Raw genomic sequence first — 26,079 nt, forward strand, 5'->3', positions numbered from 1 at the left:
AAAAACTATACATTGGTAAGAAAAGTAAAAAATACTGAAAGGGCTTTTCCTTCCAACTCAGGAAAACCACTTAGCGGATTTTCCTGTCTCCTTACTACACACTTTTTATTTACTTTCTGTTCCTCAAAACCAAAACTTCTGCATCCTCTCCTAAATAGAAATTTAAAATTTTATTTTAAAGAATTAAAGTATTGTTATATTATTAATTATATAAGTACACAAAAAATAAATCTTTAATTTGATAATTATTTCAATGTTTACTCCTATCATAAATCAAAGGCAATGTGAAAATGAGTTTCTCGCCTACCATTCAACTTGGATACCTTCCAATATATTGATTTTATCTCTGGCTGTCTGAAGGAACATGGCTGCTTCTGCTTTGACTATATATTAACTGCCTTAATTACTCTGTGGTCTTCTACTAATATCCAATAAGGAGTTGTGTCCACACAAGACTTGTATTAAAGAGTTCTAAGTTATTTGCTGTGAAACACTTTCTATCCTCTTTATTTGGTCTACCGTGTCCTAAAATGAAATGGAGAACAAAATAGAAAGTCAGTCTGGTTGGACCTGTTTTCTTCACAAGTGTGGACCTGGCTAAAAGCACCTGCTCTGGCCCAACTGGTGTGGCTGAGTAGTTGAGTGTCCACCTATGAGCTAGGACCGTGATCGGCAAACTGCGGCTCGCGAGCCACATGCGGCTCTTTGGCCCCTTGCGTGTGGCTCTTCCACAAAATACCACGGCCTGGGCGAGTCTATTTTGAAGAAGTGGTGTTATAAGAAGTTTAAGTTTAAAAAATTTGGCTCTCAAAAGAAATTTCAATCGTTGTACTGTTGATAGTTAGCTCTGTTGACTAATGAGTTTGCCGACCACTGAGCTAGGAGGTCAAGGTTTGACTCTCCGTCAGGGCACATGCCAGGTTGCATGCTCAATCCCCAGTAAGGGGCGTGCAGCCTATCAATGTTTATCTGGATGTTTCTCTCCCTCTCCCTTCCTCTTTCAAATCAGTAAAAACATTTTAAAAGCGCCCACTCTGCAGCCAGCTTCAGGTCAACAACTTTACTAGTAGTCAAATCCTGTTCAGCACAGAAATTTATCCAATAAAACTAGTATTGTATTCCAAATGAGCCAGTTTTGTCATCTGTGAAATGGGGTGGTAATACTAGCACAGTATTTTATTATGTTCCAAATTGTCTTTATCAAAGTAAGATCATGTAATTGAACAGGCGTCTTAAAACACTGACGTAGAAGATGTTTCAATAGAGATGAAGAATACCTTGATACACTTTCTTTAATGTTTTAATCTGTCTGTGGCCCTCTTGACGTTGGGTAGTCATCCCACTGCTTTCGGTCCTAACCTCCCTCTCTTATCCTCTGCCAAGCAATGTTTCTCTATATTTGTTTCTTCAAATGGCTTCAGCAGAGCCAAATAGACAGCTGGTGCGGTCAAACGTGAGAAAAAATATTTCCAGCAAAACGAAGAGAATTTTAATGAGGGATATTTCAAGTAGAGTTTATGTGGATATCTTAAAGGACTTTGTCCAATCCTTGATGTTATCTAGGGGTCCAAAGTCTATAATTTGCAAAGCATTTAGGATAGAAAAACTGGTTGTCACTGCTTTGGGCTCTGTTTGTTCAAAAGGGTTTGCTGGCCATGCCAGTTCTCCCTTCCTCCCCATGTTCCCTTCCATCTGGCAAAAGCCTTTGAAATTTTCTACTACAGAGTAATCAAAACTATCAGCAAAAAAGATCTGTTGGAAACTTTCCCTCCAGTCCATTTTGATGCAGAGACTAATTCAAAGAATATATTCTGGTGAAATGATACCCTAAGAGAATTCAGCCTGCTTGGGAACGTTTTGTGTGTGTGTGTGTGTGTGTGTGTGTGTGTGTGTGTGTGTGTGTTTTCCAAATGCCCCCAGGCATAGGTGTCTTCCTCTTTAAAATGGGGTATTTGTGCCTTACCAGTGTTTTTCCCCTGGGCTAGAGAGAAAACATTCTCCTTAGGAAACCTTTCTATTTTAAAAGGCCAGTAGCAGAGGTGGGTGAGGCAGCCCAATTTAGTAAAAAATAAATAAATAAATAACACTCTTCAGGGTAGAAGTGGCATAGGGAGACTCTAGGAATGGGGATTGTGCATGTAACAACCTTGTCTGAGGACTAGACTGCAATGAAATGAAAACCCTAATCTGCTCACCTTTTCTCTTACCTCATATTTCTGCATGAATAACCTGGGCAATGCCTGACTAGATCAAGGACAAGCAAATCCTTTGTCTCCCTCACCCAAATAAAAGGCTCCAATCTAAAACAAAGGTGGGGGCAGGGGAGGAAATAAAGAACAAAAAATATGTGTGTTATATGTATCATTTTAGAGCAAAAATAGACATAGATACAAAGAAATCATAGAAAGGGTCACAAAACAAAAAGCTAGTTCTATAAAAGAATTAATTATTACTTAATTAGTAAATTTCTATTAAGACTGATGGGGGAGAAAAGACAAAGACTGTGAATAAGATTTTATGTTTTCAGTCATTTTTTAATATTAAGATTTTGTGAACAATTAAAAACAGCTAAAATAGATACTTTTTAGTAAGTTATAAATTATAAATTTATTTATTAAATTTTTTTAAACATGAATATACTTATAACCATTAAATAAATTGAACTTCTATTTCTAAGTCTACTTACAAAAAGGGTCAAATGTTTGATGGGAAAGACACCTTTCCCATTATTTGATCTTCACAGACAAATAAACTCTATTCAAATGGTTTCAAATAATAGAAAAAGAAGGAATTATTTTATGAGCTAATAAAATATTGATACCAAATTCAGACAAAAACATAGAAAGGAAAATTACAGGCCAATCTCAAAAGGAGTAAATATTTATACATCAATATTATCAAACCAAGTCCAGCAAATTTTTTAAAATTCCTCTTAAGCACATTGGGTTGATACCATAATGTAAGAATGGTTTAATATTAGAAAATGTTTTGCCACTCGTTTATATTTTTTAAATCTTAGCAAACTTGGAAATGGAGAAATTTCCTGAACAATCTAATTCTATAAGCATTATCCTTAATGTTAATTCAGTAAACATTTTTCTTTAAATGTTAGGGACAAAAAGCTAAGTTTTCCATTTCTACTCAACATTATCCTGAAGCCCCTTGCCAAAATAAAACAGAAAGAGAGAGAGAGAGAGAGAGAGAGAGAGAGAGAGAGAGAGAGAGAGAGAGAAATTAGAAGGCATAAGGGTTAGAAAACAAGAAAAATATGATTTATAGATGATACTGTTATCTACTAAGAAATCCAAGCAATCAAGTATGAGAGCAAATAAGAGATTTTAGCAACATTGTTGAATAAAAGATCAATATACAAAGAAGCCACAGCCCCTAGAGATAATGAATTTTTAAAGGTCTCTTTCATAATAGCAACAAATCTTTATTATAATTTGGATAAAAACTAATTGAAGTTATAGTACCTGTATAAGGAAAATTATAAAACTTTACTGAAACACATAAAAAAGTCCTAAATAAATGAAGAGGTACATAATGTTCATGGATAAGACTACATAAATACAGAGCAACCTATTCCAAATTGTATTAGGGTTTTCATAGACCCTGACAAAGTGATTCTAAAATTCGCATGGAAGTGGAAGAGGCCAAGGATATCCAAGACCATTCTATAGAAGCATAAGGAGGGAAAATGTCCCCTCCGGATATCAAAATATCCTAAAGCTTCACCAGTTGAAATAATGTGGTATTGGTGCGGTGATTGCTAAATAATCTAATGAAAGAGAATAGCAGGTTCAGAAACAGAACCACATATAAATGAGAAATGAGTCAAAGTAAATCAGAGCATCAAAGATGTTCTCTTGAATGCATGATGCTGAGATAATTATAAATATATTATATATACACTGTATATTTTTTAATAAAACATGGATCCCTTCCCCTGACTGTAAACAAAAATCAGTTCTTACTGATGTAAATACATACATTCACAAGGTAAAACTTCCAGATTTTAAAATATCTTCATCATTTCAGAATAGAGAAGAATATATTACATGAGGTACAAAAAGCACAAACCATGACAGAATCTGTTCCTCTCTTTCAAATAAAATAGGCTGAGTTTAATATGCTGAGTTCTTGTGAGTGCTAGTAGTCAGAATGATGTCTGCCTCTTGACCTGCAATGAGTATTCCAAGGAATACCAACTCTATCGTGCCACCGGGCAAAAGTGGGGCAGATGGGTGTCCTAAGTCCCTTGCATTTTATGTCCTTCCTGTTGTTTTGACTCGACAGCCTGTCCTACCTTCTAGAGCAGTGGTTCTCAAGCTTTCTAATGCCGCGACCCTTTAATACAGTTCCTCATGTTGTGGTGACCCCCAACCATAAAATTATTTTCGTTGCTACTTCATAACTGTAATTTTGCTACTGTTAATGAATCGTAATGTAAATATCTGTGTTTTCCGATGGTCTTAGGCTCTACAGCAGCGGTTGGTTCTCAACCTGACCCACAGGTTGAGAACCGCTAGCAGGGTCGCCTAAGACCATCGGAAAACACAGATATTTACATTACGATTCATAACAGTAGCAAAATTACAGTTATGAAGTAGCAACGAAAATAATTTTATGGTTGGGGGTCACCACAACATGAGGAACTGTATTAAAGGGTCGCGGCATTAGAAAGGTTGAGAGCCACTGCTCTAGAGCAAGGTAGGACCAGCACGACGAGCGGTGCCTAACAGAAGGCTCTGACACATTTTGGGTGGTGAACCCCCTTCAGAACCTACTGGTAATGAAAGCTGTGAAAGTGCTCTCCTGATAAATGTGGAGGGTGCGTCTAACGACAATATTCATTCTTGCCTTCTTGGGCACCAGCTCGGCTAGATTTCCCAGCCCCACTTGCAGTTAGTTGCGGTCACATAACTCTGTTCTCTCCAGTCCAATGTGAGCATAAGTGACCTCTGCTGATTCTAGGGCTCCCTCTAACATCCCCTCCCATGTCGCCCCTCATGCTCTTTGTCCCTCCTGGTTGACTGTGACAATAATGCACACACCAACCTTGGAAGCCAGGGATTGAAATTGACAGGCAGCCTTAAGTCCTGACTCCTAAGCGTCCAGGTGAAGAAGGACCTCTCCACTGATGTTAACACCCACTGGGGACCATTATGTGGAAACGAAATTTCTTGTTCCTTGAGCCATTACATTTTGGGAATCTATCAATTACCTTGACTTAAACGAATATATATATTCACACACATTTTGACCGTAACCTCTCATGTTTGATGACACCATGCACCCGAGTTGTGGATTGAGCTGAGAAAAGGACAGATTCTGATGTACTGCCCTCTGGAGGGGCACTCAACAAAAGTGAGCAAGTTAGAGGAGTTACACCTTTGCACCAATTCTGCCCGACTAAGCGCTGATTGCATTTCCCTGAAGGCTCTGCCACTCCCTTCTTCCCCATCCCCCGTTCTCTGCCAACATAAATTCTGAAAATTAAAAAAAAAAAAAAAGTGGACACGAATGGAAGACTAATCAGCAATATCAGGAACAAATTTCTGAGATACACAACAACATGAATGAATCATAAAAAACATGCTGAACAAAACAAGACAGACACAAAACAGTACATACAACACAATTCATATCTATGATGTTCCAAAACAGGCAAAACTAATCTTTGACATTAGGAAAAGAACCATGATTGCCTAAGGCAGTGGTCGGCAAACTCATTAGTCAACAGAGCCAAATATCAACAGTACAACGATTGAAATTTCTTTTGAGAGCCAAATTTTTTAAACTTAAACTTCTTCTAACGCCACTTCTTCAAAATAGATTCGCCCAGGCCGTGGTATTTTGTGGAAGAGCCACACTCAAGGGGCCAAAGAGCTGCATGTGGCTCGCGAGCCGCAGTTTGCCGACCACTGGCTTATGGCGTTGGGACTGACTAAGTAGGCACGAAAGAAAATCTCCTGGGGTGACGGAAATGTCCTCTATCTTGCTTTGTGTGGTGATAACCTGGGCGTTTATAATTGTTCAAAGTCATTGAGCTGAACATTTAAGATTGGTGCAATTTATTATTTGTAAACAACAACTAAATAATATGTTTTAAGTGCAAGTGAAATTACCTGGATCTATCCATGCAATAATATTTCTAAATCAAACTATTATGAAATAATGTTCAGCCATCACAGGCATACTTTGGGGGCTGCTATTGTGATTAAACACATATAAGTACAACACCACCTAAGAGCAGAAAATGACTGTACTGGATGTAAAACCAAGACACACTATAAACATGTCCTAAGAAAAATTAACTTTATAATAAACAAATCAGTAGTTTATTTCTATGTATAAAGCTTGTGCTTTTCCACAACTAGTATCCTAATCCTATATAACCATAAAATATATTTCTATCATCAATAGTGTATAGTTTCTTCTGTCTTGAATGGGATGTAACACGTATATGACAGGACTATATTTTGAGGTTTTTATTCCACATTTTCTTCTCCCTGAATTTCACTTTCCTCTCTTTCCTTGTTGAATAGTCATATGCTCTGTGCTCATTACTTAGGAAAGTCTGTGGCAAAACAGCAAACGGAAAAGCAAAAATCTGCACAGAAAGCCTAAGCTCTTAGGAGAAGGGGATTTACCGGCACAGAATGGTGCGTAGACACCTGAAGAAAAAACAGTACACTTGGAGTGGGAAAGAGAGAGTCTGTGTACCCCAAGAACAGATGGCATCTCTGCCCTGCTTCCTGGCAATGCTGTTGTGGACACAGCAAGGCCCTGGAGAAGAAAAGACAACAAGGAGTGTTTCGGTAGATGGAACCTAGACTAATTTAGTAAAAGATGCTCACATCCCATGGAAAGCATAGCAGCAATGAACTTGAACAAAGGAAGTCTCAGAGGCAACCCCTAAGGACCAGGGCTAGATGGGCCTCTCTATCTCCCTGACATTACATAAAACTCTGATCTATATGGGAGTGAACTAATTCCCTAAGAATAGAGAAGACCTCCAAAAGAACTAGGCTCATATTTTCCCTCCAACACTGAGGAATGGGAGATCCAGGTAAGAATTTAGTCTAAATTAAATGTTATTGAATATCTAAGTTTATTGACTGACATTCATACCCAATATATTACTTTGCTAGGGCTGCCTTAACAAAGTCCTATAGACAGGCTTAAACAACAGAAATGTATTATCCCACTATTCTGGAGGCTAGAAGTCCAAGGTCAAGGTGTTAGCAGGGTTGTTTCTCCTGAGACTTCTGGCCTTGGCTTGCAGATGGTGGTGTTCTCCATGAGTCTTTACTTGGTCTCCCCTCAGTCTGTGTGTCTGTGTCATAATCTCCTCTTCTTATAAGGACACCAGTACTATTGGATTAGGGCCTGCTCATATAACCTCATGTTACCTTATTTACCTCTTTATTTTTTTCTTTAATTACCTCTTTCAAAGCCCTATCTCCAAATACTGTCATATTCTGAGGTACTGGGGGTTAGTACTTCAACATATGAATTTGGGAGAAATGCAATTCAGCCCATAACATCCACTTAGTGTAAAGTTCTCATCCATGAGTTCCAAGAACCCTTGGCCACCTCTTGTCGGCTCCATGGAAATATTGCAATCCTAGAATAGGAACCAATTTTATATATAAGATATGGCCAGATTCTTGGGAGGATTACTATGCAGACAAATGACTTCGCAGAAGTCACTGCTAATTTTCAGAGTACAGATGGTCTCTAAGAAATATGAACAGTAACACAGGACATTTTAAAACCGTGGGAAGATGCAGTATGATCAGAGGAATGAAGTGATAGCAACTGAGCCTTGATAGAATTTGCTTAGGAGGTTAATTTATCTCTAATTTCCAAGAAAACGTCTGTAAAATTATCTGTGAAAAGTTATCTTCAAAACCCATTTGTGGGACTTGAAGTTTCTGAAAGATTAATAGCAACAACAATAAACTTCTTCCCAGAGAGATCTGCACTGACTTGTAGAAATTTAGACTTAGAGAACATGGATGTGACCCATTAGGTAGAGGTTTTTGGCAAGTGTACATTATAAAGTGAACCTGAATGAACATGATCCTCCCCCTTCCATAATTCTTCCAACAGGCAAAAGGAGAGGGAAAAGATGGACTTCCTGCGCATCTCCACAAGCAGGCACACTGAGGTAGCCTTTGTCAGCGGCACAATGGACACATGAATGAAGTGGCCACCATGGCTGAGAGGGGGGCTATGCATGGGCCCAATAGCATACGCTGCCACTTACCAAAGCTGATCTCTCAAGCTGCCGACAACAGAGACCAATTCAAAGCCAAAAGCATGGACACACGCATGGACCAACTTTGAGCCCCTCGTAGGAACTAGTTCTTGAGGAGACAGCTTGTTGGAAAGTTGATTGGGTTGGACACCTTCCATCCTAGAAGGGCCTGTGGTTCATTTCCACAAGAATGGGCACTTACTCTGGATAAGGATGGCATTGCCCTCCATGCCCTCAGCGCCTTGGCCAGCACCACAACCCAAGGCTTATGGAATGCCTAATCCACAGGCATGAAATTCCATACAACATTTTTTTTTTTAACTTTTTAAAAAAATACGTTCTTCTTGTTTTTTTAGAGAGAGGAAGGGAGAGGAATAGAGAGATGGAAACATCAATGATGAAAGAGAATCATTGATCAGCTGCATCCTGCATGCCCCCTACTGGGGATCAAGCCTGAAACCTGGGCTTGTGCCCTAACTGGAAATCGAACCTGTGACCTCTTGGTTCCCGGGTCGACACTCAACCGCTGAGCCACACGGGCTGGGCAACAATATTCAACCGAGGCATTTAATTTACAGTGAAGAAGGTGCAAGAATGAATCCCGTTGTCCTGTCACATGACTGCCACAGAAGCTTCCTGTGGAGGGACGGAATATCCTGCTAAAGACACAGATGAAACACCAATATGGAGACAATACCCTGCAAGGATGGGGGACAATCTTTCAGGGTCAGAGAAACCTTTATATGGTGCTTTGTCACCAACAGGAAAAATACATGGATCCGTGAAGTTAGAGGGTGGAAGCATCACTCTCAATGACCCACTGTGGGACACTGTGCTTCTCTCCACACAGTTCTGGGACATGCAAGGTCGGCACTCTTACCAGGTTCAAAAAGCTGGGTGATGTGTATTTCATTTTCATTAATTTAAATGATCTTACACATCTCCTTATGTCTTCCATCTTCTTTTTGTCTTACTCCATTATCTTTTTTAAATCTCTCATGTTGTTAACATTTTAGATCAATCTTCCCTTTTTATAACACACCTGGCCCTATTTCTTAAAAGCCTGTCTTTTGTTCACTCTATTTAACAGGTATGCCTAAGTCAATATCTAGCACTTAATAGAGGTTTAGTAAATACTTATTGGACAAATTAATTTTAAGTGAATGAATGAACCTTTGTAAGTCAAGTTCCATAAGTAAAGGGCAAAGATAATATGCTAACAAAATTAGCAGTTCACTTAAAGAAAATGAAATGTCATTACTTCCTGTGTTCCAAGTTTAATTCAAAATCCGTTCTTAAGGTGTAGTAAGAAAAGTATCCAATATTGAATTTAAATCTGTTTAGAAAAGATAAATGATTATCATCAAGACTGCATCCAGCTGATGTAACAGGACACTTCTTTTTTTTTAAAAGTTTCTTGAAGAAAGATTTATTTGAGATGTTGAAATCTGTCCACTCTCTTGCAATCAACAAATATATCTGGAGCTCCTTCTTTTTGTGTTTTCTTAAAAAAAGAAAGAAAAAGAAAAAGAAAAACTCTTCTGGCTATGTTAATCAACTACAAATGGCCAGGGTAAACTTCCTTCATGAAGCTTCTTGCCTAGAGGTGGGATTGGGTCATTATGTCTGTACAATAGCGGCCCCTGCAAACAACATATGAATGCCAGATGGTTGGAACTGTTCCATTAAGAAACTGATGTTTTCATTGTTTGGAATTCGATTTTGTAACTTTCTCCATATAGTGATTTGATTGCAGCATTTAGAAGCCTTGAGAGCTTTCCCATAAATTATTCCACCCCTTGAATGTGAAACTAGGGTAGGCTTATTAGCCTGTTTTTCCATTAGTATGTCATTCCCACTTTCTTACTCAGATGTGGATAATTTAGGCAGGATTCATAAAAAGAAAATGTGGGTTTTGTGCTTTGGTTGTTTCTTCAAGGAACTTGCTACTGAATAATACTTCCCTCACTTTGTTCACTGAATTTATATATGAATATTCATGAAAAACTACATACTACTAGCTAACAACATTCTTTTATGTACTCATGTGGCTCTTACATTATTTTCGTAGTTCTGACTCTATTTTAAACATTTTATACAGATTAACTCATATAATCGTCACATCAACTTTGTGAGGATAATACTGTTATTATTTGCACTTTAGAGATGCAGAAACTAAGGAATAGTGAAATCAAGGGGCTTACCTAAGGTCAAATAAGCAGTGAATGGTAGAAGTAGTATTTCAATCCCAGGGAAAAAGTTTCAGAGTATTAACCACCTCACCCCACAATATGTTAAGTCCTAACTAATCTAGCTTGTTCCAAGAGAACACTGATAAAATAGATTCCCTGCCCTCTATTTAGTCCTCATTAACGTGAACAAAGTCTTGGTATTATTGTGACAAATGCCTTATCTATCCCAAGCCTTAGAGGATATGTCAGAGGAATTGAATCTTGCTGCGGGATCCTCATCTATAATAATGAACTAATAATCCCTTTATTGGATTGCCGTGAGAGTTAAATAAGATAAGTATGCAAATTCTAAATGTCTGACACATAAAATCTACACTAATAAAAGAGAAAGATGCAAATTGGCCGTACCTTCGTGACGCCCACCAGCCAATCAGGAGTGAGTATGCAAATTAACCCAACAAAGATGGTGGGTTAGTTTGCATATGCCGGCACTGAGCAGCTGGGGGTGGGGCAGGATGCTTGCGTCGTCACCATGGTGATGTCGCAGGCGTTCCACACCACCCCAGAAGCTCGGGACCTCTGGGCAGCGTAGGAAGGCGGAAAGGCAGCTCCAGGCCAGAGCAAAGGCAGAAAGGTGGCTCCAGCAGGGAGGGAAGGAGGTGCCGGCAGTCAGGGGAAGGAAGGCCCATTATTGCACGAATGTTTGTGCATCAGGCCTCTAGTACTTAAATGTTAGCCATTGTTATTAATACTGAGCAAAAAGCAAAGAAGTAAATTTTTAATAGGGAAGACAAAGAACGTGGAGGAGAGATATGATAGATCAAATTCTATATGTATCTAATAGGGTGTTGAGTAAAACTTTTCCAGTTTTACAAAAATGGGTAACTAAGGCTGGCAGCTGAAAATAAAGAGATTCTAAGTGCACAGTTTCTATCGAGAGGGGATGGGCGTACATCTATAATAATAAAAGTGTAATATGCTAATTAGACCAGATGTCCTTTCAGAAAACCTTCTGGACAAAGCCAGGGCTGTGAGGGAAGCCCAGGTCCCAGGTGCCAGAGGGAAGCCGGTGCCAGCAGACAGGGGAAGGAAGGCCTACTCTTGCACAAATTTTGTGCATCAGGCCTCTAGTGGTATAATAAGAGACTGCACAAGTCCCTACCCATGAACAGGAGAAAGTAGGAAAGTGAAGATTTTTCAGGGAGTTTGCATAAATGACTATATGTGATTCTCACCGATTATACATCTGGTCTAGTGAAACCACTATTAAGCTATGAACAGGGCAGAAGCAATAGAGATGAATAACCTATTGCACCTGTCTCAGTCCAGCATGGTTTTCTAAAATATATTTTTATTGATTTCAGAGAGGAAGGGAGAGGGAGAGAGAGATAGAAACATCAATGATGAAGGAGAATCATTGATTGGCTGCCTCCTACATGCCTCACACTGGGGACCCAGCCCAAAACTGAGCATGTGCCCTGACCAGGAATTGAACTGTGATCTCCTGATTCATAAACTGATGCTCAACACCAAGCCACGCCGGCTGGGCAGTCCAGCATATTGATGAAATCTGAGAAATTAAAATAAATGGGAGGCTACCATGAAGAATATCACTCATTGTCAAGTCTAAGGTCTCTCTCTTGACAACTCAACTTGGGACAGTTTTCGGTGAGGGATTTAAGTAAAGGGTAGAAGAATAAGAAAGAAAAAACCCAGAGATAGAGGTGGAACTTTAGATTAAATGGAATTTAAGAGACATTGATCAATTGCAATGTATGGACATTACTTGAATCCTGATTCAAACAAATAAATTATGTTTGAAAAATGAAACAATTAAGTGTAGGTGGAAAAGGGCATAGGGGTATAAATAGTGATGGAAAAAAAGAAAAGAAAAAAGAAAAGAAAAGAAAAATGAGACAATTGGGAAGTATAAATTGTCACTGGATATTTGAGGATATTAAGGAACTATATTAATTTTTAGATGTGATAACAGTATTATGGTTATTTTTAAAGAGTTCTTTTCTTTTTGAGCTATACATTAAAATATTTAAATATTACCTGAGAGCCCTAGATGGTTTGGATCAGTGGATAGGACATTGGTCTGTAGACTGAAGGGTCCCAGGTTCGATTCCAGTCCAGGGCACATGCCTGGGTTGTGGGCTCAATCCCCAGTAGGGGGCGTGCAGAAGGCAGCCAATCATCATTGATGTTTCTATCTCTCTCTCCCTCTCCCTTCCTCTCTAAAATCAATGAAACTATATTTTTCAAAAATATTACCTGAGAATTGTTTCTAAATAACCAGAGAATACATATGGGTACAGATATTGATGAAAAATAATTTTTAAAAAATTTTAAAGGTTGAATGTGTAAATAAAATAATAATCACTTGTCATTCAAAAGAAAAACAAAAAAAATAGAAGTTTGAAAACTGTTATCTTAAAAATTCATGGATGGCATTATTAAGAATAAGTAACAATCAAGGGAAATTTAAATGAGATAAAGATGAATAATTTATATGAGTAAATGGTGTAATCTACCCAAAAAATGTAGCCATGAATCTTTTATATCAAATGATATTGCATTAACTATGTAAAGCAAAAATTATTTGAAATGCAAGGAGAGTTTAATACAGTAAAAAAAATACAAATCAACTTGACTTATAAATATAGATGAAAATATTCTAAAAACAACATTATAGAACATGTAGAAATATTTTAAGATTTCAAAAAGTACATAAAATTACTTCTAAAAATTTAAAATTGACTTGTCATTTCATTCACAAGTCATCCCAAAATGAGGCTTAAAAGAGAAAAAAAAATGCATCTTAATAAATGCAGAAAAGCCCCCTTTAGACCTTAGGGATACAACAGTTAACAAAACACAGTGTAGCTCTCACTCAAGGATCTGACATTCCAATGGGAGGAGACAGAATCAACCAATAAGCAAATGGTATGTCAGGTAGCAATAAGGGCCACAAAGATTAGGGGGAAGGGAATGCAGAGTGTTTAGGGAGCACTCATTTGAGACAGAATGGTCAGGAAAGACCTTTTGTAAAGCCGGCATCAGAGACCTGAGGAAAGGGGATAAGGGGATGAGAAAGGGGTGGGGGTCGAATTCCAGGTAGAAGGGAAGGTCAGTGCACTAGTCCCGAGAAGGCAGTTTGCTCCCTTATTACATAACAATTGTAAATGCCTATCAAGAAAAACATGCAACTCTTTCAAAACGATAAGCGGGGGAAATATTTGTGTACTGGGAATTATATTTTTGAAACGTTTTACTGTGGTTTCCCTTTTGGAGCATCCCTCTAACGTGAATGATGGTCAGGGCTCATTAGAACTGTTAACACCAGGAATGCAAGAGAAAGAAAGCAATCAATGTTTTAGCTTCTGACTGTCAAATGGCTCTGCCCACAGAGAAAAGGATTTTCTGAATTCTTGGAGCTCTCACTTTCATAATTGCTAACGTGATCACAGGATTCCTCTCCAAGTGTGAAGAAGAGAGCACTCAGTCAGTAGAGGCCCTGCCTACAGGAAGGAATGAAAGAGCGGACTTTGTTTTTCTAGTGCAATTTGGAGAAAAAGAATAGATAGGATGTAGTTAGAGCCAGTGATCTCACTTTCCTCCTCTAAGGGTGTAGCTCAATTTAAAAAATTCTAGAAAAGGTGTCAGGGAAACTGAGGACCCTGGAGCTAGTGAATTGCTTCCCTGGGTCAAGGGTAGCCCAAACTATACTTGTTTAAGGGAATCGGTGTTCAACAACATGTGAGAGCTATAATGCAGACCAGGCAGAAGGGGGTGGCTGCCAATACCCGCTGCCAAGATAGCTTTCCATACCCATGTGTGCCATGCAGGGGGACCAGACGTTCCCATGTGCCTTCGTATGGATGACCCAAGAACACTGAATGGATTGGCAGACCAGTGAGTGTCTGCTGCTGAAACAAAGAGGCTGCCCTGGCTGGTGTTGCTCAGCAGTTAGAGCATTGGCTGGCGCACCTAAGGGTCATGTGTTTGATTCCTGGTCAAGGGCACGTGCCTGGGTTGCCGGTTCAACTCCAGGCCCTGATTTGGGCATGTGCAGGAGACAACCAATCGATGTGTCTCTCTCACATTGATGTTTCTCTCTATCTCCCCTCCCTCCATCCTTCCCACTCTCTCTAAAAATCAGTGAGGATCAACAACAACAACAAAAGGAAACCAAGAGGCTGCCGTGGTGGGGACTCTGCGCCTTGCTTCATTTCAGGTGGCAGGTGCGCACAGGTCATTTCAAGGTCTTTGTAGTCAGCTGAGTCCCCTCCAGGATGTAGGGAGTAGTTTGTCAGTTTCCTTAAGACTCATGTTTTCATTTTCTCTGCGGTTAAATAGACATTTCAGTGAAGCCTTATGTAAGTCTGCTTCATTGTTGACTCATCAAAAAGGGGTCTTGGATAGTGTTAGCGGCCCTCACCCTACCACCAGCAATCTCCAAAACCTCTATTGTTTCAGATGAACAGCTGCCTTTCTCCAACTTATGTAAAGTGCTAATGCAAACCCAACCTCAGGCTTCCTTCCAACCCTGTTGCTCCTTCCAAGTCCCTCAAACGAGAAATTTTGTCATCATCAGTGGCTAACCAAATACCATTTTGAACTCTAAACTCTTAAAATGAGCACTCGAACTCTGAAGATTTGAAGTTTTCTTCAAGCCAGGCAAGGAATAACAGGCTTCCATCTTTCCACTGGCAGTTTTAGATCCTATCTCTTCTGGATCCAATTTCCTTACAACTACTTTAAAATTCCGTGTTCCTCTCTAACAAAAATTAGGTGCCTCTGTAGAACTTCTGGGAATAAAGGAAATGACTCCAATTGGTCATTTCTTTCTAATAGTATTTTTTTTTTTATGATTTCCCTATTGTGCAATGAGCATCTCAAAGAGGAATGTTTGAGACACATGACTGACCATGTGATCAAGGAATCTAGCCACGATTTTTGGCTAATAAACAGCAACTCGGTCACCTTGTATTTCTTCTCTTTTCCCCTGTCTTCTATCTCATATTAACAGTCAAATCTGGATGCTATAAGCTCAAAAGAATCTCTGTAGCTACTCACTTTCTCTTTTAACCCTCTTCCTCCCACAGCTCGTTAGTCTCACTTTTGTTTTGCTCCTCATGCACTGCTCTGACCTTATTTCCCTAGTTCCCTGTAACATGTTCACGCTCCTTTCTGCCTCTGTGGCTTATTGTGTGCATGTACCCCATCTTCAGGCAACTGCTACAGGCCCCAAAACCTGGGAGGAACTGCCCGTCAACATTATTATGGCTATGAACTTGTTTCTTGTTAAAAATGCATATTCCTGGGCCCCAGACACATCAAAGACTGTCAGCAAGTCGTGGAATTCCTCATTTTACAAGCTTTCCAGATGATTATGACGTACAACAAAACTTAAAGTAAAAGGTAGATAAGGCCTTCAGTCTTCTCAAGTCTTGATTCTTTGGTTCCTTCCTTCTTTTCCCCCTTCCGTTTTTCCTGCTTTGGAACTCAATGAATTACAGTGGGTTCACTTGCTGGTATCTAGTCTCTCGTCCTCCTTTCCACTCTTTCTTCATATCCATTCGCTCTCTCTCCTCTCCGGCCTTGGCCTGCCATTTAAATGCAACTCTGCAGTAAGCTGAGCATTTCAAGTATCTGATACGCTTTGTAAAAAAGAAAAGAAAACTAACCCGAGCAAGCTGCTGCACTAAAATCTCCCTTGAGCTTTGGACACGTAGACTACAAACTACAGAATAGTAAAGAGCCAGGAAACCCGAAAGTAAGCACAGCTGGGATCCATAAAGTCCCCTCCCTCTTTGATTCAGGGAGAAACATTAAAACAGCTGACCTATTGCTCCAGCATTTCTTTTCCATCATCTGGAGTGTGTGATAAAGGGATATTTAAAACCTGACATTGTCCTGCCTCCTATATCCTTCACCACAAAATTTCACTAATTATTTTTCAAGAAAGCTTCCAGCCAATGGCCGTTATGGTAAAAAGGCTTAATTCTTCCATGTGGTTTGAGAGTTCTGTGTTAGCAGAATATGAAGAAATCTCTTCAAAGCCTGTTGGCTGCACGAGTGGGTGAAGCAGGCAAAGCCTCTGGTTGTTTTATGAGAAATAAAAAGCTGAAGCGAAAACTGTTTAGAAATGTAATATTTTTGTTGCCATTGATATTACTTAAAGGTTGCATATTAATTAGAATTTGCTTAATAAAAGTACATTTGAACTGTGTTTTCAGAGTCTGTAGCTTAAAGGAATTTTATAGTATTTTTGTCAAGTAATGAGTTGCAAATATTCATGCTACTGCAACTTATTTTGCAAATTTAGGTTGATCAAAAATCCATTTTCCTTAAAGTGGAGGCATTTCTGTCTCCCTGAATGTTTTGCTTTAAATGCTGTGAGACACACAAGTTCTATAACCACATTCTCCTTGCATAAGAAACCATACTAGTTATATGAAAGTTAACTGGTATCTCAGTTTATATTTTAAAATGTGGTAAGTGGACTGAAAAAAAAAAAAAGTTAGTTTGCTCTCAGATGACAAGGCTTTCTGTCCAAGAACTAGATAACTTCTTTCACTTGGAAAAAGACCTATTTTTATCATCATTAATTGGTTTTTAAAAGAACAAATTCCACTTTATTTGTGAAAGTGCACAAAGAGACCTATTCGATTGCTCCATTTAAATAATTCGCAGACAGATAGCTTTCCTAGAGATGAAGGGGTGGGGAGGAACAGCAGCGCCCACTGAGAATTATCTTGCAAACACCGCCTCTAAGTCTGGACTGCACATCAGGATCTGGCAAACAGTCCTGAAATTGTCAGCTCTGAATAACCAGAGCCGCTGTCAGTCAGGGGGCTTCCAATTGCGTTGATGCACATTTCTCCCTTACCCAGCCATACCCCTTTCACTCTTTCCCTCTCACTTTTATAACTTTATAAATTGCCACCTATACCTCCTTCAGCTACACAAACTCACAACCGGAAGTATAATCAAGGGGCCGAAACTGGTCAGGAGCAGGGAGGGGAGGAAAGGGGGGTGTGTAAGAGAAAGAAAACGCCGACCCCTGAATGGCTTCAATATGCCCATCCCAACTCTGATAAACATCTCTTTCATATTAAACATTGGCTGGAAGCACTTTTACATAAAGGAAAAAGAAGACCTCTTTATGGCTTTGAAAGGTGAGCACAAGATCAAAGCAGCCAGGAATGGAGATCCTTGACTGGAATTCCACCAACACAGATGGAAAACCCATTTAAAAAAAAAAAAAATCAAATCTGTTCACAAATAAAAATAAGCCACTAGGTTTTAAGAGCTGTGGCCTGTGTTATGTGGAACATCAGGAACCAATTAAATTGCTCTCCCCTTCTTGTTTATCCTAAATAATACGGTCTTTTCCCTCCTCTGATTATACCAGCCTCATGTCCCTGTGGCAGGGGTCTGTGATTTCACTCCCTATTAAAACTCTTTCTCCACAGCACACAAGAGCTGGTAAAAAATTGAACGCCTGCCTTTTATCATGCGAAGGCAAAAGAGCTCAAGATCTATCTTATATCATGTAGTCTTTTCTTTTGCCACCAAAAGACAGTTGGCCGTTGGCTAATGGCTGGGTACATTTGTATGTTGAGCCACGGTGTCCAACCATGGACAGTGATTCTGTTTTTCATTTGCTTAAACTCTTCACCTCCCTCCTAAGCTTATAATGGAACATATTCTCCATGTTCTGCTTTTAGTTTTCCTTTTCTAGGCTTGTGCCCATGGTTCAGTTCTGAGAGGGTAGAGAGCGAGGCTCAGCGCGTTATTGTGAAATACAGACTATATAAAACGACATCAGTCTTTCCCGTTACTGTCTGAGGTCACACCACTCAGCGTGTCTGTTTCCCGTCTGCCCACCAGGACCACAGCCCCAGGAGGGGGGACGGTGTCTCGTGTCTGCACATCAACGAATCTACATATCTGCTCCGAGGGTGTATTCCAAGGTGCAGGGTGGATATTACACATTGGAAGGAGCTACCAGTTAAGTTCAGAAAACCACAAGTCACATGGCTCTTGTACAATACACAGGCACAATCATCCTTATACATTTTCTATAAAAAGACCAGTGGGGAAAGACAAGGACCGTGGGCCGACGCCCTTTCAAATCATTATCCAGAGTGACTAAGACAGCACTGGAGCCTCAGAATGCTTAGGTAAGAGCAGACACCGACCTCACAGACTTTTTGGAGCTTCTGCTTGCTGTGACTCCCAACCAGAGAGTTCAAAGTTCAGTCATGTGTCTTGGTAATGTCCAGATAATTATGCCAGGAAATGACAGAGGAAATATTGTCTCAAAGCTGAAGCTTAACTTTCATCTTAGATCTGCAAAACCCCAAAAGCTTAGCTTTATCATCCCAGTGGCTCATCAAGAAACACTTTTTTTCCTTACTAAATGCTTTTACTGTTCCTCTCAGATCTGCTGGGTGGCTGCCATTAACTACTAGAGAATAGCTCACAATCCTTTTCTCCCTAACTCAACCACTGGATTAAAGTATGTACCTTCGGGGACAGTTGATTGGCCATCTGCCTTGCTATCGCCATGATAGTGCTACTTTCTGTGCTTTTCTAGGCGTTTTCTAGGAAGGCGCCTTCCTGCAAACTGCCTAGCGACCTGGCATTACCCATTGTATCCAGGTTGCCTAGTGGTGTTCATTCAAACTCAAGTAGTGACAAACTATATTGGGGGTGGGGGATCAGACCAGAGAAAAAGAAACCTAAATTTGGCCAAATCTCTTTATCAAACATGGCACCTAATCTCTAAACCTCAGTGTTGTACACTATTAAAGGGATCGCAGAAAATTAACAGTCAGAGTAGCAAAAATATTCCATGCACTTCAGAGAACTGTTTTATTTTTATTCACAGAAAACCCTTGCAAAGGAAGACTTTCTCTCCCCATGTTATACGAAGAAAACTAGAATTCAGAAAGGTTAATTAATTTGCTCAGGGTCACAAACCAAAAAAGTAGCAGAGCCAAGATTTTAATCTTTGTCTAAAAAGCTTCAGAACTCTTGCTGCCCCTGAAAATGCATGCATGAAAGCATTATGCTTGGCACGCCGTTAGTGCCTAATGAATGTTCTTTCCCCTCTCAAGTCCCTTCTAGCTTTAAAATACAGATTCTAGTACAAATTCCGAGGTTCAGACCTACCCATTTATGCAAATCACACAGCTCGCTGTGCACATATAGTCCAGCATGATCTGCTGAATTACCCACTTGTAATTCTCACCAGGCTACTCTCTCTTACAACATCATCAGTTCTTTCAGGCTAAATTTCTTGCTACCCTTTTATTCCAATGTTCCCACATTCCCTTCTTTGACATCTACCAGGTTATGCCCTACTCTCCAATGTCATTTGCCTAGTTCTGGCCCTTATTTTGATGCTAAGAGCTTTTGAAATTTCAGCCTTGGTTAGGAGTCTTTTAAAATAAGCATAGTAATTTCCTGACTCTCACTAGCCTAGCTGACAACTGATTTTCATTTAAAAATTGTATTCATACATATAGATAATATATCATATATAACAATATCTAGAAGATATACTATGTAAAAATGATACATAAATATATATTATATTATACCACGTATATATAGCCTGTGGGCTAACTGTGAAAACATACACATACTTCATAGGAATAACAACTAATTTTCAATAACAGTGCAGACTAAGTCCTATTTAGAAAAGCAGCATTTTCTTAAAGGAAATAAAATCTGCAAAGACCCAACTCTGCCCACAATGAAGTCAACCTTTTATAGGAATAGCAGAGGACTTTAGTTCCTGGAAACCACATGGTCAAAACAAGGTATTTGCGGTGGTCCTCCCATAACAAAGGAATGTCCACCCCCCCACACACACACACACAAACACACAAAGAACTGCTGAAAGCTTTGAACTGGCCATGTTTCAGCCAGGAACCAAGCTCCAAAACTGTGGGATCCCCTTCCCTCAGCAGCCTTTCAGCAAGAAATAAGTTGAGCCAAGCACTGGGCCTGGCCCGGGAGCCAGACCCTGAGCTGAGCACAGCAGATGACTTCCCTCTCCTTAGGTAGCAAATGCCAGAGGTTGTGACCTTTACCCGCATTTAAATTTATTCTCATACCAAGACATCTATTTCTCCTCAATGTTATATGCCTATTTTTTGAACCCCGTAGACCGTGTGAGAAAGGTAGCATTCTCAAATTTAACTGTAGCTATGCTGCTACGCTATTTTTGTTTTTTTTATTTGAACAATTTTACTTTGAAGCTTACCACTTAATATAACGTGGGTTAAAGGAATTGGCAGGTGTGGGAGAAGGCAATAAAAGAATACTTTGGGTAGGATGGAAAAGAAATCTTACAATTATCTCTGTACCTTCCATGAACTGAAATTCCCACAAGATGTCTACTCTAAGTAATCTTTACTTATTTTTAAAGATTCCATCCCTATTGCCCTCAGATAATAACACTAGTAGACTTCTTAAATTATTATTACCTCCCTCCCACCCCGACCCAAAGAAAAACAAAGGAAATTTGGAACATATCACTATTTCTCTCGCCTCATCAGCTTTTTCTCTTACTCACTTCCTCTTCTTGCTCACCAGGGATCACAGTCCAAACCCGGCCCCCAGGGTCTGGTCACTGACTAAAAGAAACCACCTCAGCACTGTGCACACTCATCATCTCAATCCGAGAGTCTCGTTAAATTTTTAGAGCTTGTTATATAAGCCGAACCCTCTTCTTAGTATAAGGGCTTCCTGTTTCCTAGAAAAAAAAAAAATTGCTAAATCACACATGAGAATGAACCTAGCTCTAAATATATCCTCAACGTGCTTCCACAAAGCTCCTTGCTGCAGGGAGTAAGATCCCGACGTGCTCACCCCAACTCTAGTCTTTCCGTTGCAGACCACAGGAAAATAGTAAAGACAGTTCTTTGCTTAAGTGGAAAATCAAGTGGAATATCAAAATCCTACTGGTAGGAGACTTTGGTGGGGCAGCTTCTTTCTCTGGAAATTCTCCATCTTCAGATGAGTTAGGTGTCAGGGGAAACGTTATTGAAGAATGTGACCAGTAATACCCCACCAGAAGGGAACTATAGGGCTCTTTCTACCCCGACACTTCCCCTTGCACTAATGCCCTAGGATACTGTGATCATTTATAACTTTGTCCAAGGAAGAAGAGAGAAGTGAGAAGAACTGCAAAGAATGCCCAGTGCTATAAATAACAGAAAAACCCTATTTGGAGCTGGCTGGTAGAAAGGGGTAACTGAGAAAAGTGTTGTCCTTCCTGAAATAAAGGGTATGGCTGTGGAACCCATCTCAGAGGGAAATCTTTAAGAGAGCAGTTAGTTACCCATTGGTTTGAGACGTGGGAAAGCTAACAAAACATCTAATTTAATTGGAGAATGGTTGGGGAAACTGATCCAGGCAAAAGGCAGATACTATAGAAATAGAAAACAGAACCTTGGTGTAGGAGCAGGGCAGCTTTCAAAAGAGAGCTGATTCGTGTTTCTAGTTTCTTGGGATATATTCCTAGAAGTGGGATCACTGGGTCAAATGGGAGTTCCATTTTTAGTTTTTTGAGGAAACTCCATACTGTTCTCCACAGTGGCTGCACCAGTCTGCATTCCCACCAGCAGTGCACGAGGGTTCCTTTTTCTCCGCATCCTCACCAGCACTTGTCATTTCAGAAAGGATATATGCACCCCTATGTTCATAGCAGCACAAGTCACCATAGCTAAGATGTGGAAACAGCCTAAGTGCCCATCAGCAGATGAGTGGATTAAAAAACTGTGGTACATCTACACAATGGAATCTACGCTGCGGTATAAAAGAAGGGGTTCTTACCATTTGCAACATGGATGGAGATGGAGAACATTATGCTAAGTGAAATAAGCCAGGCAGAGAAAGATAAATATCACATGATCTCACTCATTTGTGGAATATAATGAACAACATAAACGGATGAACAAAAATAGATCCAGAGACAGAGAAACATCAATCAGACTATCAAACCTCAGGGAAGGTAGGGGACAGTGGGAGTAAGGGGGAGAGATCAACCAAAGGACTTACATGCATGCATATAAGCTAATCAATGGACACAGACAACAGGGGGGTGGGGGCATGAATGGGAGGTGGGGGGAAATGGGGGAAATAAGGACACATATGTAAACCTTAATCAATAAAGAAATTTTAAAAAAAGAAAAGAAAAAGAGAGAGCTGATAGTTCACTGGCCTTGGCTGCTAGGAAAGTAAAGAGGCCTCATCAATAAGGATTGTTTGAGATCAGATGGAAAACGCCTACCTCAGGGGCTCCCGAGAGATCCTCAGAAGGATCTACGCAGCCTCTTTTGAGAGGGTGATGACTTAGAACAGTGGTCGGCAAACTCATTAGTCAACAGAGCCAAATATCAACAGTACAACAATTGACATTTCTTTTGAGAGCCAAATTTTTTAAACTTAAACTTCTTCTAACACCACTTCTTCAAAATAGACTCGCCCAGGCCGTGGTATTTTGTGGAAGAGCCACACTTAAGGGGCCAAAGAGCCGCATGTGGCTCGCGAGCCGCAGTTTGCCGACCACCGACTTAGAGGGCTGAATCCTGTTCTTGGGAGGTATTCTGCCGGCTTCAGGACAATTCTGAGGTCACTCTGCCAGACAAGCAGGTATTCAGAGAAGGAGCCTGTTAAAAGGAAAGGTTAAGGGGTAAGGGATTTCCCCCAACTTCTTAGAGCCTATGGAAGCAGGGAACCTGAATGCCGTGGCCAGATCGCTCTCATTGGGCTGAGTTTGTTGAGGCAGGCATTGATTCCAAGGCAAGCCAAATATCTGGATGGATTTTGAAAGTTGGTAAATACGCTGGGCCTGCTCTTGATTAAAATGGAGGAAAGAAATTGAATTCATAGAGGCTACCATATGTGATCAGCAGGAACTCCTTGGGGTTTGGTGGAAAATTCTGGGAATTGCCTCTTGAACCATATGGTTTCCTTAAGAGTTCTAGGAAAAACTCCTTAAGTCTAGATTCCTAAGACTCCAGATATATAGTAGGGATTACTCTCATGTTGGAGGGCGTGGAGGAGGAGGAGGGAAAACTTTATAATAAAACTACTTTAATGCATGTAGTCCTCATTCAAACAAACAATTTTAGATTATTTCCAAGTTGGCACTTACAGTACATATGATTCCTAGCTTATCAATAATTTCTCCTCAGCTGTGTTTAGCCTCTTAATGACTTCTTTAGTAATAATGCATATATATAATTCATGATTATATAAGTTTGTTGCCATCTCCCCTGAAATTATTCCACAGGTTTCAGAAGGCAAGGTAACTATGTTAAACTGCATCATATTAAGATGGCTCGTGCGAACGCTGACTAGTCATGTGACCTTGGAATGTCTATTCAAAATGGATTCGATAAGAGTACTGGCCCCACAGAGCTGCATGAGAATAAAGTGAAGTGACATCTGTGACACTAACTGGCCTGTAAGTGCTGCTTAATGGCGGAGGTTCCCTCTGAGATGTCTGAGTGGTGAACCCTTTTGTGACTCTTCTGTTTCCTACTTGGCATTCCCACTGGGCTGCCACTAGCTAAACGTATTCTCTAACCTCCTCAACTCAAGTTCCTTTACCCATGTTGCCATTCTCGGGTCTAGAAATATGCTGTTATTCTTCCCCTCAAACCCAGGGTAAACTTCACGGTTTCTTCAAACTTTAGCTCCTCCCGGTTGCACTGACCTCCACTTCCCCGAGTTCCTTGTGGCCTTCACTCCGGGCCTCTCTGGCAGCATCTTCTAACTCAGTGGCTTTTCTGGTCCTCGTTGTGTGAGTTCACAGCCTCTGTCCCGAATCCATCTGCCCTGCATAGCACTTACCTATTGCGTTTACCTATTAGAACTTCAGCGGCCTTCTCTATACTCTAGTTTCCAGAGAGTGATAGTCCAGCTCTCGAGAGATTTAAAAAATTAATTTAAAAACAAAAGAAATTATAAGCATTCAAGGGAAACTAATAAGTATCTAGCTCGTTATGGTTGGGAAGCCCTACATAATAGGAGTTCAAAGCAGAACTCGTGGAAAACCAGAAGTTGTCTCCATTCTCCACTTCACTCCAGGTTCATCTTCAACTTGAGCCATACAAAACAGCACTTTTGAGTTCTCACTAGTTGTTAGAGTATTTTACAAAGATTATCTCTCTTTTTTTTTCATTTTAACTAATTCTGTAAGCACATACATTTATTATCACCACCCTCATATTATAAATGTTGAAACAAACTTGGAACTATCTTCTATACACCAGGGTTCAAAGCTACTATGGTTTTCAGGCTAAGACTGTTACAGAAAACCGGAGAAGAACCAAGCAATACTTAGAGAGATGGAGTTACATTTATTACGCGCGGGAGGAAAATGTCTCTCAAATTCTGGGCCCCAACATGGAGGAATTTTCCCTATTTATATGTTTTTACCTTCTTTGTCTCCCAAATATGGGGTGTTTCCGGCCCCCTTTGCAAGTTCTTAAAGAGCCCCTATGTGCTGGGGCCTTGAGACCTCAACCAAAGGCCTGGCCTGGTGCCAGCACTGATAATTTCGTCCGGGGAAGGTTTAATGGCCTCTCTGAAGTAGGAGTAGTCTTATTTTCCTTATTATTTAAGCAAGCAAGCATTTACAGAAGCCAAATAGCAGGATTAAAATTTCAAACAGCAGTTTTTATATATGATGGATGCTTCAAGACCATCTCAGCCTAACCAGCTTTTCTAAGACTTTGGACCCTGATTCTCTTTCTGATGCATTTTAATGAGCCTGGGAGAAAGAATCTTACAAAGAGAAAAATGGTAGAGCATTGCTCTCAGGGTACAAGAATTCTCCACAGTGTTAACGTAATAATAATAAAAACTGTCATGAGCATCAACTATGTGATGTTGCTAACTGGAAACCTTCTTTATATTATTTCATTTAATTCTTAGAATTACCCTTCCAAGTACTTATTATTATCCCTATTTTATAACTGTAAAAACTGAGGCTTAAAATAGTTACATGACTAAGTAGCTGAGGTGGAGTTTAATTTTGGTCTCCCAGACTCCAAAGCCCTTGTTCTTTCCAAAATATTGTCTTTTTTTTTTTTTTTTTCACTTTGAAAGAGCATATAAGGCATCTTCTCGCCTATAGTCTCTGACCTATGACCATCTGTAATTCTGCATGAAAGATTAAAATGATAAAGAGATTTAAATGACTCAAGTAATCAATTTCTGATTATCTCAAGATGCCAAACAATGCTCACTTATCCATGAGCCAAGGTCTTTCACAAGAAAAGGAATAAAGCAAACACATTATTTTACCTTTGTTACTCCCAGTGAAAGGAACTCAGCTGTAAAATTAAGAAACGAAAACCAAACGGTTCACAATGAAGTTCTGAAACCGATTCTCCTTAACAGGTGAGAGAAAGGGGAGTGGGGAGGAGGGGGGAACCGGGCTAAATAACTAAAGGAATGTTGGAATTATTGTGCTCCATGGAAGAGCAAGAGGCTTTGGGTTCTAGTTCCATTTCTACACAAGCCATGTATTCTTAAACCACTTTATTTCCCTGAGATAGTTTCCTTACCTATAAACTG

The sequence above is a fragment of the Eptesicus fuscus genome, chromosome 15 (genome assembly GCF_027574615.1).
Source record: "Eptesicus fuscus isolate TK198812 chromosome 15, DD_ASM_mEF_20220401, whole genome shotgun sequence".
Lineage (NCBI taxonomy): Eukaryota > Metazoa > Chordata > Mammalia > Chiroptera > Vespertilionidae > Eptesicus > Eptesicus fuscus.